Source organism: Protopterus annectens, chromosome 2.part1 (genome assembly GCF_019279795.1).
Source record: "Protopterus annectens isolate FY-2018-M chromosome 2.part1, PAN1.0, whole genome shotgun sequence".
NCBI lineage: Eukaryota > Metazoa > Chordata > Ceratodontiformes > Protopteridae > Protopterus > Protopterus annectens.
This window is the reverse complement of record NC_056729.1, coordinates 1,987,994,067-1,988,012,847: the sequence shown is the minus strand read 5'-3', so window position 1 is coordinate 1,988,012,847 and position 18,781 is coordinate 1,987,994,067.

The window sequence follows — 18,781 nt, the reverse complement described above, 5'->3', positions numbered from 1 at the left end:
GGCCACAAAAAAGGAACATACCCTTGCATTCAGTGCATTAGCACCTGCTGCCACAGTATCAGTTAAGTAGCGGGTGTATTCCACAGACTGAATGCTAACTATCAGACTTTAGCAATGGATCCCTTCACTTTTTGGGCTCCATGTTTGCGCAGAGACATGCATCTTGCACCAATGGTGAGTGGTGTCAAAAGCTGTGGTTACCCCTGTACAATGCAGCTTAACATAGCTGCACCATGCAAGCACTCACCAACTTTCTCCAGCTACGATGCACACATAGTGAAAAATGACCATGTAGGCTTTACTGAATCTCCTGTTTATCTTAATAAATTACAAATGTATGACATAATCTAGTACATGTTTAGTAAAACAGCACGTGATGGCACATTTGGCCTTGCAGAAACACTGAATATGTGTCTAAGAGAAGTTAACAGAGTACATATTTAAGCATGTACAGTTATTAAAGAAATCAGGAAATTCACACTGCAGCTCTACTGTACAAATCACAAATAAAAGTTATATGAGTGATTTAAAACATATGACTTTATTTTAAAAAGACACATTAGTATTCAGTGATATTAGAATAGGTGCATTAAAACAGCAGGTGTCACAGCATATTATTTTCTCTAGATTTAATAGTCCTTTGTTTTAGAAATGTGCTGGTACAACAAATGAAGGTTGGCTTGCTATCCTCAAGCAATTCAGTCTGTGGTTAGAAAAGTGAAAGCAATATTGAGCACACAATACAATCTGGCAAACTATCTGTACCAAATTATCATGTGACACAGCATATGCAATTTTGATCATTCCACTGTAATATAAATGTTTTAGTAAAGATAGAATTTGAAAACTCATTTCCACTACAGTTCTTACATATTACCCAATTCTAAAAAAAGAATTCTTGAAGTAAACTTGGGTTAAAGCTTAATTCTGCACCTTTGATGCAGAGAATGAGAGCATTAATCATCTTTGCTAACGGTAAGATGATACTTTTATATAATAATAGTAATAATAAGTATGAAACTCCAAAATCTGTCATTATTTATTAATTAAAAGTGTCAGTGAGTCACAACGGATAGGGTGTAAATAAAATGCAACAGTAGGAGTGATCTGTAAAATCAGGGAGTCTAAAGAGTAATAGGGGTGTGTTATTGTTGGGGGGGGTATCAGGACAAAGCCTAGGGAAACATTATGCAACACTAGGGAAAATGTTAAACTATTACTTGTACTCATTTAAAAAAAGAAGTTAATGGAGTAACAGTTCTCTAGCATCATGATGAATTTGAAACTCTAACATCTGCCATTATTGAGTGACTGCAAGGATCCGTGATTTACGAGGGCAAATACAAACAAAGAGACATCAGGGATGTTTTGCCTACTCAAGGACAGGTAAGAAGTATGTTGATGTTGTGTGTGTTTGTGTTTGACTATGTGCATCTGTGTTTGGTGGAATGAATGAGGAGAGTGCCTGTGCCAATGTGATTCATGGTTCACCAGCAGTGGCTACCACAGGAAAGTGCTGATTTGCACTGGCAGAAGATAAGGGCACTTCAGAGACATACAAATGATCAATAGCGATGTCTTTCTTCATTGCTACTAACATTTTACTGAATTACAACTTCCTGCACTGTGTAAAATGTCCTGTTTGGCTGCAACTGTTGCTGCCAGCAGTGGGGTTCTTGAGTCCCTGGGAATGAGTGCTGGGTCTGCATGTTTGACACTGAGTCAGATTTTTTTTCACACTGAGTATGCTACAGTCCGCCAAGGATAAATATTGTCATCATTCCAGTTTTTGACTTTCATGAATAACAGATTAAAATGCATTGGAGATTACAGACTGAAATGTGGTGCCTAAATTGTTATCAAATGACGCTGCTGCTGTTCCATCCAGAAGTGAACACTACCATCCACATGTACAATGTGCTGATGAGTACAAAGAGGTCTAGGATGTATGTCAGCATGGTGCACCCTTAAACATGAATTCATAGTGCTCATCTCAAAACAGAATCAACAGCTCTCCTCAGTTGAGGGAATAAATGCACCTGGAGAGAGTACAAGAACTCTGTTGTCTTTCATGTGAAAAGGCAAAGGGAATCAAGGCACTGACAGGTGGAATGGAGCAGCTGCACCATTTGTGCAGGTACTCAGCTGATCTGTGGTGTGGAAGCAGGAGCTGAGCTCTCAGATAAAGCTGTTTACCGGTCAGTCTCTGTCCCTAATCTATCTCCTTAGCAGAAGTTCAAGACCCAGTACTGAAAGTTATAATGAACTTGGATTCAATCTAAAACTGAAAAATAAGGAATTTAAAAACTCTGTGTTACATTTAGCTGCATCCTCTATATCCCTGCTACTTTCTCAATGCATTCTACTTCGCAGCCATGAGATTAGTCCAATGTACTGCAGCTTGGAACTTAGTAAATATTATTTACATTACTTACTACTTACAGTTCTGGTATTCCAAGGATTTTAATTATGGTCCTTGGAATTTCAACAAACATTCCTTGTTCCCACCTCCAGTCATTGTCTGTTTCTAGTGACTGAGAGAAGGACATCTTTGGTACAAGTGCTAGAAATAAGGTTATTCTACAGGGTCAAATACACTCTATGGCAGGAGAGGGAGCTCAGCAACTCAGGCAGTCTCATTACAGCACTACTGTTCATTCAGATCAAGTGACATTTGTGATGGTCTGGGCATCCTGTAATGATGATCCTTTAAATTGTCGCTCCTGTAATAGCTGTTCCTAGTGCAGTTAACTGGCAGGAGGACCATGGAGAGACTGAGAACATCCTGGAAGAATTATTTCTTCAGAATGACCATGAAATGCAGGAGGAAGGGAAATACTGGTCAAACCTGCTTAGCCTGCTGATACAATGACCATCCCCAGGAGGCTGAAAGAAACGAAAGCAAAGTGACCGCAGGTCAAAAACATTACTTATTTTACGGTACATATTTGTTTGTTTTTTGATTACAGTTCAACTTAAAGATCTGTTTTTCAAGTTAATAGAACTGTGTTTTTTTTAGGTATGATTTAAGTCTGTACTGTAAAAAAAATATGCAAATGGTTCAGGGCATAGAACATCAACTAGCAGCAATCCGTGAGCACCAGAAGGGTTACAAATTAAATTACACTAGACAATAGTAATCAAAGCCTACCTCTCAACATCTTAGATTAAGAAATTCAGACAAAGCCTAAAATAAGGGGGAGACAAAGGCCTAAAAATAGGGACAGCTTTTAAACATCGCTCTTATATAAACTTAGAAAGATGCTAGGATAATAGGATTTGTGTTAGCATGCATTTTTGAAGGATATGAAGTCTGAAACTCAAAACATGTTTCATTACTTAGTGACTTTGAGTGATTTGCTAGAAAACCACAATTTTTGAAAGGAACAAACCAAATATATGAGGCACGAATCTAGCCATTCTGCAAAAATCTAGACAGTTGAGAGGTACGGTTCTCTCCTGCAATCTGCACTCACATACCAGTTATAAGTCACAGATTTGAAGTAAAGTACAAGTGAGAATATGTTAGGCCAATAACATGTTATGACATGTAATTCCCTGCTGTGGAATAGTATTACACTAACCACAAACTACAGAACAAGGTCCACATCACTTAATTTGTATCCACCTTGGACATAAATCAGGGAAGCAGTTAGGGTAAAGCTCTCCTGGAAAAATAATAATTTGTTAAGACATCACCTCAGTAATCTTTTGTTCTACAATGCCATTTGTTGTAGATGAGCCTCAACAGTACTGAAGCCCTGTTTCAAATTGTAATTTGAGACAGGCTTTACAATGCTGGGCTTTGAATTTGCCTCTAGGTTTGCATTATTTAAATCCATTTTTTCAGATGTTTTTATTTCCAGAGAATTCAGGCATCAAATTGCATTTCTGTTTATTACAGCCACTCTTAAAACTGATTACCACAGTACTTCTTTTAATACGAAGATCTGCATTTGCTTTTGCTTCATTGGCTTGAGAGGATCTTTCAGTTTACTTTGGGAAATGATTTTTGAAGTAAAACAAGATTCTCATCTGTGTCAGTTCCTCCTTGCTTGAATGGTTTAGCAAATATGCAAGCATTTTTCTTTTGAAACCTGTAACTTTGGTTTGCTGAAGTTAGCATTCCCTGTATTCCCTGTTTCAATTTACTAGCCTTTCCTTAGATTTTTATTCATTTATCTATCTGTTTATTTGTTATTGAGTAAACCCAATTAGCACAAGAGCCTCTTTTCAGAGTTGTCCCACAAGGCCTCCTTCCATATGTTCTCCCTCATCTTTCACAAATGTTTGCATCAGCAAACACACTCCCAGAATTACTGATTTCTTAAAAAGGCAGTTTCAGTGTTTCTGAAGACCTTCATCATACGCCTTGGTCGCATTTTCCCTCCTGCATTGTCACGGGATTTTCACTCATAAATGTTAGATTTTTTTAATCTTTCAATTTTTTTAGCAATACTGTGCCTGGTTCAGAGTTTCTGTTCTCCATAGCTGTAAGACAACAGCTCTGCACTTGTTTTGAACTGACTCTATCAAACTCAGAAATATTTTCACATTTTAAAAAATCACAATACATGAGACAGGAAATATGTTTGGTCATACACTTTTTATCAGTGTGTTTCTGCAGGCATATGTTTCTTCTAAAACTATTTTCTCAGTTAGTGGCACTTTTGATATGTCCACAATTCTTGCATTCCAGAGAAATAGGGTAAAACTATTCATTTTAAAGTACATTTTGCTCCCCCCTAAAACTTCTTATGGAGTTTCAATGAGCATTTGTAGGTGATTCTGGATACAGCCAGTTTATCTTTTATGATAATACTGCTGAGGTCACTACGTTTGCTGTTATTTTTCTCAGAGACATACTGAATACATTCTGTCATACTGACTGCCTGATTTCTTATTTCATATCAAGATGTCACATTCTCAGATCCATGCACTTTCCTTCACTTTTGCTCATTACAAACCCATTACAAAATTAATTTGTGCATGACTTAATAGAATCCTTTTTTCTACAAGCAAACATCTGATCTTTGGCACGTCATTTCTATACTCAACTTCAGTTTGTTAGGCTGGGGTACAAGAACTTGAGTTCCTTAAAGCTGGGCAGAGACCCCATCTTCTTTGTATCATTTTTTCCAAACTAGTTTGAAGAAAAATATTTTGCTCCTTAAGAGCTATAAGCATCTCTTGGTGAAGGTGTTCAAATTTAAAGCATTGTGAAAGAGTCTCTTTAGTAACTTTAAGGTGTCAAAAACACAATTGTTAACTGATTTGTTGATGTTTGTGTTCTAGGACTGTTTTGTCAGTCTGTCTCCAACCATAGCTGGCCTTAGGCATAGGCCAACAAGGCGGCTGCCTAGGGCGCCACTGTAGCAGGGGTGCTTTTTCAGTATTTATTTGGTGTAGGTAGACCAGAATGGGGGCACCAGGTGGTGTGGGGGAGTGCCATGGAGCCCTTTTGCCTAGGGTACCAATTGACCTAAGGCCGCTCCTGCCACCAACTCGATAACTTTGTGTTGTTCAGCAGTATACCAATGCTGTGCTAAGTTCTAAGATACACACCTTTATGGCAAGTGAAAAGAAAGATTCAGAGATTTCATCTCTCAAGGCCAGTGCTTTGCAATTGTTCACACTTAAACGCTTGATATATCTTAGACTTGCACAAGTCACAAATTTAAAACAGTCTCACGCATTCATTTTCCAGAGATTATAGTATACTTACGTGCCCCTCCCGCCTGTTAAAAAAGTAGTTAGTGCAAAAGTGAGCAAGTCCCATTGCTGCTTTCATGCTCTTCTGCCATTCAACAATTCATCCCCTTCAAGCCTGTCTGTTTCAGTCTCCTCAAAGCAATACTGTCCAGATAATGGTCTGACTGAGTTTGAACATGAAAAATTTAACTGTTTTGTTTCCTTCAGATATTCTCTAGAGGTACCCTGGAACTTCTGTCACTCTCTCATGATAATTTTGCCCTCTCAGTGGTACTCTGTCAGATGTAAGACCCACTCTGTGTCTGCTGATAACTATGCTTTAATTTCTGACATACCTGATACACCCTCCATATTCTTTTGCTTGTAAGCGGCATAGTTAGGTGTGCCATCAGGCACTATATTGTCTACCATCATGTTGCTAGCTTTGTAGAACCACATATGCAAACATGCACAAAGACTTGAAAATTGACTTAAGGGAGATTATATTCCTCTAGCCTTCACACTTCCTAGTTTCAATTACACTGATGCCACATTGCACAAAAGTTAACAAAATTAAAGTCAGCAGAATGATGGTCAACTACGTGACATGCAGCCAGTGTTACCAGTCTCAGTAAGAGGTCAGATTTAGCCTTGATTCTGCAAATGTGTAGTATTTTAACCCTCTCTTCTTTGTTGTTGTGCAGCCAAGAAGTTAGCATATTTAAATAAAAGGGGTATGGGGTGGAAGGGGTCAGTCCTTCCTGAAAGAAACATTGCTTAATTTGTTACCTGCTATTTTCCTAGGTGCCTTGTTCTTGACAGTTTGACTCATCTACTTTGCAATCAGTAAGTGCACTGCGCACACACACACACACATATATACAAGTGGGTTTGTGTATGCATGGGTGTGTGCATCAGTGGGGGAAGTATGTGCATGTGTTTGTGTGTATGCATGTATGTCAGATTGAATCTTGGACATGTTTGTTCATGGTATAACTTTAGGAAATGTGTGTGGAAAGTACAAAAGAAAAAAATAAAGAAACAGAGGTGAATGTAACTGTATTCAGGGGAGCAGGACATAAAAACAACACATGAACTTTATTTATTTTGGTGCTTGAGCCCTCACAACTTACAAGGACTAAAAAGGCAGATGCATCAGAGAAATTCAATGTAAATAAAAAATAATACTGCAGTGCCATACCACACAACTGTACAGATTTTCGCCTCATATTTTTGGTCTGTTCCTCATAAAATTGTGTTTTTTTTTTTTGACAAATCACTGAGATGATTCAAGAATTAAAGTCACTAAATAATGACATATATTTGAGTTTAAGAATTCATATACTTCAGAAAATGCATGCTAACACAAATACTGTTATTCTAGCAACTTTAAAGTTTGTAAGAGCAATATTTAAAAATGTGTCCCTATTTTTGGGCCTTTGTTCCCAATTATGTCAACCTTTGTCCAGATTTCTTGCACTAAGAGGTTGAGAGGTATGTATTGCACAATCTGCAGTAAAAGCAAATCTAAAGATGCCATCAAAAATCAGAGCTAAAATATCTTAAAAAGCTTCACAATCAATGACAGGAGTCTTGCCCTGGATTTAGCTACACTCTTCTGAATGGGTAGCATTTTCAAGGGCCTCCTAAGAGAGACTTGATTCTCACAGATCCACAGCTAGGAAGTCAGGGAGCGAGAGCTTGCAAACTAAAGCAGTATCTGCTAGATTCCACATCCCATGCTAGTTATGATACTCCTAAATCAAGGTCACTTATGCAGGTAGATGGACATAACCAGTTTCTGACAACCCTAGTTAGAGAGAATTGCAGTAGTCACGCCTCAATTATTCTGAAATTCCTTGTTCCTGGTTGGACACCTGTGACTGCAAAACATGGATTGCTTCGAAAACCATCTGGACCTACAAAGCTGATATAAGTATGTCTTATTGCAATTACTCTTAACTGTTGTTTTAACCACACTGTAGCTGGGTCCGGCACTAGAATTACCATCATAAGCCCTATAGTAGATCGCAGCATTACAGCTAACCTTAGCCTTTATAAAACCTTGCAGCAAAACCTCCTGCAAAACTACTAATAAAGGCTAACAATATTAATTTCTGCCTAAAAGGGCTAAACTACACTACGCTAATTTTAAGCTGAAACTTGCCTAACAGACCTTGTGGTAGTAAAGTAACACCCACCTTGCAACCTCCAATCACTGGCAAATTGGATAACTGGTGTAGCCCCACTCCGCTCGTGCTCGCTTCGTGCCCTGCCCTGCCCCCTAATTCCACCCGCCCCTACTATTCCTTAATTTATACCTCCCTGGCCACTCCAAAACCCCTCTTCAACCAATCCCCTATAACCTGTGCTAGAATCTCAACCTATCCCTTCTGACAATACTAGTCCCCTCCACCCCCTACTACTCGCATACTAGTACCAAAATCTTAATCCAACTACTATGGCTATCTACACACCTCTATTACTAACCATTTTGTCATCCCTGCTAATCTGCCCACTCCTACTCACAACCTATGAGAACACAGAATACCTAGGCTTTTACTATCCCAGATTCAGGACCTCATCTCCCTTACCCACTCACAACATCCCTCAACCCCTTCCCTCCCAGACGCCCACCTCACTCAATTATGTTCCTATCAGGCCTAGATACATCTACTCCAAACCTAGGTACTATCATAGTACTCTACTTAGGATCTGGAAACTTATAATGAGGCTAAAAAACAACCTCACCATGGATAGTGACATCCACCCTAACCCAGGTCCAGATACTACTGCTACCTTTTTTCTCTCCACCAACTCCCCAACCAATATAGACCCCACACATAGACCCCCAGACTCATTGCTGGCCTGCCACCTGAATATAAGGAGCGTAAACAAAAAAATTCAGCACCTACATGCCCTCCTGGCAGTTTACTCACCTGATATACTCTGCCTCACGGAAACATGGCTAAAACCTACCACTAATGATAATGAAGTCCTGCCACCTGGGTATAACATGCATAGACTTGATCGCACCCAAAAAAAGGGCGGAGGGGTAGCAATACTCTATAAATCCACCTTATCTGTCACCATAGCCAACCCCCAACCCCCTCTATTCAACAATGCTGAGATCATTACCACAAAACTACACATTAACAACCATAAAAGCATAAACATTGTCTGTGCCTACATACCCCCAGGGAAGAACACAGACACCCTCGAGGAGTTCCTAACCTGGCTCAACAACAACCAGCCACAGGAAACCATAATCCTCGGGGACTTCAACATTGACTAGAAAACCTGCTCTTCTCAATCCCCAGCAATTCATGTAAACCTCCAAGGATTTACCCAAACCATAACCACACCCACTAGGCAAAACAAATCACACGACAAAGCTAGTACCCTAGACTGGATACTCATCAATAACTCTCCACATCAGTATATGTCAGGCACTACATCAGATGATCTAAGCAATCACTGCCTCACATATATACTTAAACTAAAGGTTAATCACCATCATCAACCCACATATAAAACTATAAGAAGTAATAAAAACTTTAACCCCCAAAAGTTTAACAATGAACTAAAGTCTTGCAATTGGTCTGCCCTAAAAAGCCTTCCACTAGATGAAGCAGTCAGTTACTTCAACTCCAGATTTCTGGCTATTCTCGACCTTCATGCCCCTAGCCGCACTAGTAGAATCAAGGTCAATACCGCACCTTGGCTCACTAAAGAAACTAGGGCAAAACTTGCATTAAGAAATAAAGCATGGGACACCTACCGAACTACTAAAACCCTACCTGACCAACTGTTATTTAGGCAACTAAGAAATGATGCAAAAAAATCAGTAACCTCAGACAAAAAAGAATACTACCACCACCTACAACAGGTTCGCAAAACTAAACCTCAGAAATTCTGGATGGGAATAAAAAGACTCCTCCACCCAGGACAAACCACCACCCCCAAAACCATCTGTCGCTAATCAAAGCTCCCCCAATGATATTGCCAACTCCTTTAACACCTTCTTCACCGAAACCATCCAAACTTTAGCTAACCAACTCTCACCCACTGGTTCCAATCCTAGCACAACCAATTCCAAAACTACAACTTCCTTTAGCCTCCAACCAGTCCCTACTCAACTCATCAAAACCCTACTTAGGAAACTAAGACCAACCACCCTGGCTGCTGACCTCCTCCCAGCTGACTACTTACAAAAAGCTGCAGAAGCAATTGCATACCCCATCTCCATCCTTATTAACCGATCCATATCAGAAGCCATAATCCCTGAAATATGGAAAATCTCACATGTCATACCACTTCACAAAGGGGGCAGTTCCACTGAACTGTCTAACTACAGGCCCATAGCCATCTTGTCTCCACTAGCTAAGATCATGGAGAAGTGTGTACATATTCAACTCATGAAATATCTCACACAAAACAAACTTTTATCCAACTCACAACATGGCTTTAGGCCCAATCACAGCACCACTACAACCCTTCTCTCTTTCTCAGACACTATAAATCAAAATCGTAACAACAACGTACTGTCCTCTGCTCTCTTCCTAGACCTGTCCAAGGCCTTTGACATGGTGGACCACAAAATGCTAATGAACAGCCTGGAGGCCAACAACTTAAACAAACTGGCCCTTCAATGGTTTGAGTCCTACCTACAATGCAGGAAACAGGCTGTACTGTGGGAGGCTAAACTCTCCTCACACCTCTCCATCAGACTAGGAGTACCCCAAGGCTCAATACTAGGTCCTCTTCTGTTCTCCATCTTTATAAATGAACTTAGCACAGCCATACCAGAGGCTACCTGCATTCAATATGCAGATGACTCGACCTTGATCTGCACTGCCTCCACCCCAGCCGAACTTACCAAAATAACACAAAGCACCTTCAACAAGGTAGAAAACTGGCTGCTAAACCAACGCCTAATACTAAATCCCAATAAAACTAAACTACTTCTCTTTACCCCAATACACAGGACCACCTCACCTCTGTTCAATATAACAGCTAATAATGGTACCATCATCTCCCCAGTTACCCAAACCAAACTATTGGGTGTCATGATCGACTGCAACCTCAGATTTGATGCACACATCAATCAAACGATAAAAACTACGAATAAAAAACTTGGTAGTCTGTTCAGGATCAAAGCATACCTCACCCCGCAAGCTAGAATAACAATTGCTCACTCCCACCTCCTATCTACCCATCTCTATGCCTCTCCTCTATTCTCCCACCTGAATAAAACCAATCTTAAAAAACTGTCTTCATGCTACAACCAAATCGCCAGATTTGCTACTGACTCACCCTACCGTACCCACTATTGCCAGAACCTGAAACTCCTGGGCTGGTTTGAACTACCCCACCTCCTACAGCTCAACCAACTCAAAGTCGCCCATAAAATCCTCCACCAACTGGACACTACCCCAGCCCTAAGAAACATAATCTGCCCCTACAATAACAATCGCCCACTATGCTCATCCACCAAACTCCTAGTACTTACAATCAAATCCAACCATGCTGCAGGCGACTCCCTCTTCACCAACTCTGTCGGTAAAAACTGGAACTCACTACCTACTGACATTACCAAAGAATCTTCTCCAACCATATTTAAACATAAACTTATAAGTCACCTCAAGTCACACTGGATATGCCCCTGTACCAACCCAGACTAAGACTTCACACTTCCCTCCAACACACTCTGCTCAGCTACTCCCCCTCATTTAATTAATGAGATCCTTTATGACTGCAACTCCAACTATTGTTATCCTCGACCTCTATTGTCAATAGAAAAGTATGCCACTGGCCTCACGGAAGAATGCATATACTATGTCTACAATCAACTTGTATTGTAACCACAATTTAGTGGATTGTCTGTTTCGTTATATCTATGTACTATGTCTACAATCTTCTTCTATGTAACCTCTATTAGTTGAACATTTATTTGTAATGTCTATTTCTTATCTTAATTTGTATCTTTGGAGCTTTTCTCCCTGGGACTCCGCTGAAAATGGACATGTATCCAGCCGGACCATCCCGGTTAACAAATGTAAAATAAATAAAAAAATAAAATATTTAACATTTCTGTGCTGCATTTATTTTGTTGAATTTATCACTGTTTTTCAGCCTGCACTTGTTAAAGAAACTCCATCTGTTTGTTATTGTACTGTTCTTATGTTGTTTTAATACTATTCTGATATTTCCTAACCTCTTCTGATACTGCAAAAGCTGTTTTGAGTTTGTCAAAGTTCTCCTGAGTCTGCCCAAATATTTCTAAGTTTTGCAAAGTTTTTGTGTGTTGTGAATATTTCTCAGGGTTAGGGATCTTATCTCCAATGATTCCTGATATTTTAGAAATTCTTACTTCTGTTGTAAAGCATTTGTTACTACACTTGAGCTCAAAGCCAGTTTGTTTTACATTGGGAGGGTTCTTTTACACTCTGGTGGAAGCAGAGAGCCAAATTCAGCCCATCCAATGTGGGAACTACTGGTCAATAGTTTATTGTGTTTTTATCTGATTGGCCTGAGGGTTTAACTTTATTAAAGTATTTCATCCTGTTACTATGTGGTTCCCTGTCCTTGCATATATGCAAATCTCTATAGCCTAAAATTCTCTATAGGAAACTCTGTCCATAGTTTCGCACTGTTCACAGCTGCTTGAAGAGCTGCCAGTTTGTGCAGAGGGTGGTACCACTGCAGGTCATTTAATAGTACATTACTGAACACTCTCTTTTTTACCTTTAAGTGACTCTCCCTTACTCATTCTCATCAAGAAATTGTATTTCCTTGCCTTACATAGCATAGGCTAGATCCAGACCTGCTAGACTGTTTGATATTACTGTGCTCTTAAACCAGCCATTTTACATTAAGAAGGCATCCCTGCACACTTGTGGCAAAATTGTGTAGCTCAGGACCCATCTGAGTTGGGGATGTCTGGGGAAAGGCTCAGTTTGGGGCTTTCCCATTGGTAGTTGTGTTAAAACTGTTTAAATTTGCCTGTATATAAGCCTTGAATTTGCCCAAGTTTGCACTCAGTTTACCAGAGCTGCTCAATGATTGGCAACTTTAGCCAGAGGTCTGGAGTGCATCTACACTAAAATCCTAGGCATCCACTGAAAAAAAATTAAATATAATTATATTTTAAGCCAGCATTGCACTTTGTTAGCCGTATTTAACTGAATTATTGCTTCATTTTTGCTGTTTATGACTGCTTTTTATTCTGCAGTTTGAAATTGTTTCATTGCCTTATATAGCATAGGCTAGATTCAGACCTGCTGAATCTAGACTGTTTAGTATCACTGTGCTCTTAAACCTGTCATCTTACATTAAGAGGGCTATCTGCACCCATGTGGTGTGTAGCTCGGAACCTGAGTTGGGGATTGCTGGAAAAAGCTCGAGTTTGGGGCTTTACCATTGGTAGTTGTGTTAAAACTGTTTAAATCTGCCTGTATATTGGCCTTGCTTTTGTGTAGGTTTGTGCTCAGTTTACCGCAGTTGCTCAATGTTTGGTAACTTTAGCCAGAGGTCTGGAGTGCATCTGCACTGAAATCCAAGGCATCCACTTTAAAACATGTATATTTTAACCCAGCACTGCACTTTAACCATATTTAATTTAATGACTGCTTCACTTTTGCTGTTTGTGGCTATGTCCAGCTAGCCCACTTCCTTCCCAAATATCACATTCAGAAAGATCCTGTCACAATGGAAGGGCAGTTTACTATGATTTCTCCTGCCAGCTTGATTGATATGAGTATCTTGAGGTAATGTAGCAATTGCTTCATGTATACTGACAACCATTTACTCCTAAAGCAAACTAAATCCCTATGTGAGAGATGCAAATACACTGTGGAATTGGAGTCAATTCTCTCATGTAAAAACAAACTAGACATCAAACAGGTTGTCAGAATACACACTTCATCTCTCATGCACATAAATCCACATATGTGGAGGTATTCATTAAAAGCCTAACAAAAAAACAGAGACCTCCCAAACCCACATCACCCACACTCACCACAAAGCAAAAAGAAACCACTACACATATCAATACATATTCGAACACGTGTTTCAACAAATAAGCCCCTAAGGAAAAATACATCAAATGTCTTGGTCGTAGTGAGTCACACAGATGTTGACCTCACCAGACTGGACAAAGAAACGGTCACAGTCAGCTGCCTAACAGGTGCCAGATCTGAAAAATCATGCATACACTCGAGTCACTCAAAAACAAGTCCTGTTATGACTTGTGTCATAGCCCATGTTGAAGTGAGTGACTTAAGGCATATCTCTCTGGACTATATGAAGAGAGAAATGATGGAACTCTCTGATTATATGTCCCAAACAGGTATCTCCCTAGCCCTAAGCAGTATACTACCCTCACCCAGATGAAGCCACAATATCAACAAAAAATTATCAATTTCTACAATACGTTTAGATTCTGGTATCAGTCCAGGGGGATCCAGTATCTGTCAGCCTTGGAGGATATGGTAGACAGACCTCACTGTTTTGCTAGAGATGGTCTACACCTGTCTCCCTTAGGCTTTTGGATACTGGCAAAGGCCCTTGCCTCCCCCCATAGTGCCTTTTTTAGGCAATGCCAAAACAACAAATTTTCCAACATAGCACCATCTAATCAAGACAAATTTAGGGTTATGCTGCTTAATGCTAGGAATTTAAACATGAAACTGCACTTCCTGGAAGCACTCCTCACCTTGGAGGATGCTGATGTCTGTGCAGTTATTGATATATGGTTCAAGGCCATTGAGAAAAGCCTGGCTCTGCAAGACTACAATGCTTTCCACGTGTTCAGACCTCAAAATGGGCTTGAAGGAACCAAAGGTGGAGGTGTATCCATCTTCAGTAAAACCAAAAACACTTTGAGACTGGTCAAACACCATGACTCTCTCAAACTACTCTATGTCCAATTAACTATTGGAAAAGTATCATACCACATCATTATTAGCTATAGATCCCCCACCATGAACTAGGATAAGCACACTGCCTACTTCACAAAAACACGCTCGGCCAGAAGTTCCTGGAACAGATAGTCTGCATCCCCACCAGGGACTCTAATATGCTGGACATAGTACTCACCAACATGCGGGGTCACTGTACTTCCCCATGCATGATGCCCCCCCTGGTTAGGTCAGACAACAAATCAGTCTCATTTGAAGTAACTACTGGAACTGACACCCTCACAGGAACAAACATTATAAAAAACTTTACCAAAGCTAACTACAGCCTACTAAGTGACAATATAAAAAGGTTCATACCACCCGCAATCACAGGCATCAATGATCACTATGCAGAAGTGTATGCAAATGTCCTGTACAAACACAAGTGACTGCATAAACTCTGCTGTACCTGACTGGATCAAACCCAGGACTTCCCATAAAAACAAGCCACCATGGTGGACTTCAAGTATAAACAGATTATATAACAAGAGGAAGAAACTGTTGTCCAAAAGCAAGAGGGATATATCACTCTACAGGGACGAGTTCCCTCCTATGCCTAAACAAGAAAATCAGAAATCTCGTAAAGTCTTCTAAGGCAAATTACAAAACTAAAGTCACATCCCTAGCAAAGGATAATCATAAAGTATTCTTTATGTCCAAAGTCTAAAAGGGAATGCCCAGCTATGTGCCAAACTGGTTGTACATCGGATCACTCATACTACTCTGGAGGATATCACCAACCTGCTAGCTGCAGATTCAGTAAAAACTTCACCCCCCCCCATCCCCACCTACCATATCCAAAGGCATTCCTGACACCAGTCCTCTGTCAAGTATCTCTAGAGAACAGGTCATCTCTGAACTCACCAAGGCCAAAAACACAGCCTTAGTGGAACCAGATAATATCCCAGGTTGTTTTCTAAACAGTCTAAAACAAGACATAGTGGACATACTTGGCATTCTTTTTAATCATAGCTTGAGAGCTGGCTATGTTCCTGCAGAATGGAGAACAGCATCAGTAATCCCCCTGCACACAGGGGGCCATCAACTGAACCTGGAAACTACAGACCCATAAGTCTAACCAGCCTTATCTGCAAGGCCATGGAAAGAATTATCATGGACCTTATCAACAAGGACATAGGTGACCTCTAAAGACTGGCCCCGACCCAATTTAGCTTTGTTAAGGGTAGATCATGCTTATTAAATCTGGCAGACTTATTTGAGAATGTCAGCAAAGCTATGGATGAAAGTAAGACTGTGCACACAGCCTATCTCGACCTTGCCAAGGTTTTCAACACAATTCCCCACTCTGGCATCATTGAGAAACTCTGCCAGATAGGATTAACCCTTACGTTACTAGATGGGTAGCCAATTGGCTCACTGACAGAGTACACTCTTTCAAAATTAGTTACTCCACCTCCACCAGTAGACCCATCACCAATGGAGTACCACAGTGGTCTGTGCTGGGACCCTTACCATTTGGCATCTATTTTTCAGAAGTCCAGGTGACATTAGACAGCCTTTGGCTCACCAGATTCACTTATTGCAAACTGGGAGCAATCATTGAGTCCCCCAATGATGTCAACCTATTACAAGAAGGGTTAACACAAACAAATGATTGGTGCCAAAGTCATGGTCTAAAACCAAATGCAAAAAATGCATTATTATTCCCTTTGGCAAAATGGAATTCCTTACAAATTACAATACTGACAGCACCCCCCCCCCTGAGTTCCAACAAAGTGGTGTGAGACTTGAGAACACAGGTTGATAGCAATCTGAACTTTGACCTCCAAGTTTTCTCAGTGGTAAGAAAAGCCTTTGATGTAGTGTATATCACAAGCAAAGGCATAGCATACAGGTTAAGGGATCTTATAACTTCACTGTACTTGACCCTCATCAGACCGCTAATAGAGTACAATGTACCCTTTTGCATGTATCTCATTGGATACCTGCAGCAGCTGGGGAGACCACAGAGGTTTCTCACTATGAAAATACAGGAATTCCAAACTATGACCTCTGTGGACAGGTTGATAGCCCTGTCACTTTACGCTGTACCTTATAGGTTGGTGAGAGGTGACTTGTGCTTGGCCTATAGACCAATCTTCAACCCTGCCCTAATAGAAATGTTGCATATCTGCAAGTCAAATAGCACAACAGTCACTTGCTCTCGGGATCTCAACTTAGCTTGTGACATTAACAGAACATGCTGGAGAAACAGATATGTCTCCCAGAGACTGACGCTTCTCTGGAAAAGATTTCCTATTCATGTAGAACAGAGCTCCTCCCAGACCCTATTTAAACACAACCTAGATAATTGGATGGGAGACCACAAATTCACCCCTGGGGTGACACCCATGTCCCTCATTGACAGGGGTAGACGGTGTTGATCACAGACCCACTCTTTTCATAAATTTGTTCTGCAAACTACCCAAAAAGAACAAATGGGGATACTTGGGATTAACATGACTAGGCTTGGAAAGGCTCTAGGGCCACTAGCCTTGTAACCTCCTATGAACCTATGAACCTTGATCATAAGAAGGGATGATTCACTATATAAAGATTGCACTACAGTGTTAGGTGCTTAATTCTGTAAATGTTGCTGAAATAAAAACACAAAGATTTACTTACAGCCAACAGCCTGGCCCTTCACTACCAGAATGTTATCAACGTACACTACCATTTGAAGATACAGTCTAAATTACAGCCTATTTGTCTCCATGAAAAATAAACAGAGAAAAACACAGACCCTGGGTTGGATGTAATGTGGCATGTACCAGCAATGCATCACGACTCTGTCAAGAAATCAAGCACTATTTCAGCTAATGCTGCTAGAGTGAAGTTAACTCAGTGAAATAACTGTCAGAAACAATGGAATTTTCCCCTATTTTTCCACTGTTATATAACCTCATCATATTGATGATGTGGGGTCCTCACACATGGGGTGCAAGGGATCCTGCACTCATCTGCCACAAAAAGGCATTGCGCTGCTGTGAACTGAAAGTAGTTTATGCAGGCTGATTTTGGTATATTTTCATTTTTGGAATCATTTGTGTCACAGTTTACATGATTCCAATGCTGCATTCTTAGCCAGGTTAGGTTTAACCTTGTGCTAATGTAACAATTTTAAAACTTCAAGGTAGTCATCTAGAAGACTAAAATCTGGCACAGAATAATGAAAAGGGGTAAACATGGATGTTTGTTGCATAACATTGATAAAAAAACTCTGTTACATCATCTCTAAAAGAAACATCTGGCCCTATGGCTCTCCTGCATTTGGTGTGCAATCATGCCTTTGTAATTATAAAACCTTGGTTTAAATGTTCAGAAAGCATTCTCTCTCCATACTTCAGTTTTGTACCTACCATGCTTTCAAATGTGATAACACTTGTGGTGGCACCTCTGTACTTATTAGGGACCATACCACCTCTAGGTCCCCGGGGACCCAAACGCAGAGCTCATTTTCACACTAAGCAAAACGAACTATCAGTTTACAACCTGTTACAAGACACCCTCTGTGTCTCCTAATAATCATGTAAGGCTCTTAGATATAATTAATGATTATTTTGGGAGACTTTGACTACCCATCAATAAACAAATTTATGATTATTTATCAAACTCTGTCTGACAGACAAAACAGTGAAAAAAAAATCAATGAAATCCCTTTTTAGCTAACATAAACTAAAACTTGTTTTAAGGGGGGGGTGGCAAGCTCCCTGCACCACCCATGATGAGGGAGACCCCCACACTCCCCTAAATATATGTACACACACACACACACACACACACACACATATACATATATATATATATATATATATATTTGTGTGTATATATGTATATATATTTATATATATATATATATATATATATATATATATATATGGGTCTATATTAGATAGTCGAAGTCCCGTAACACTGAACACCTAATGGTCGAACCATTATGTTCGAAATTACAGAACTTCAAGTATCTAAAAAAATAACTACACAATGCACAAAACAAAAACTTATGCACCCCCACACTCCCCACTACGTAAATATACCAACTTTGAAATCATACCACATTGAAGTGAATGGAAACCTCCGCTTACAGAGATTTCCATTCAAACGCTCGAACATTTACAAATTTGAACATA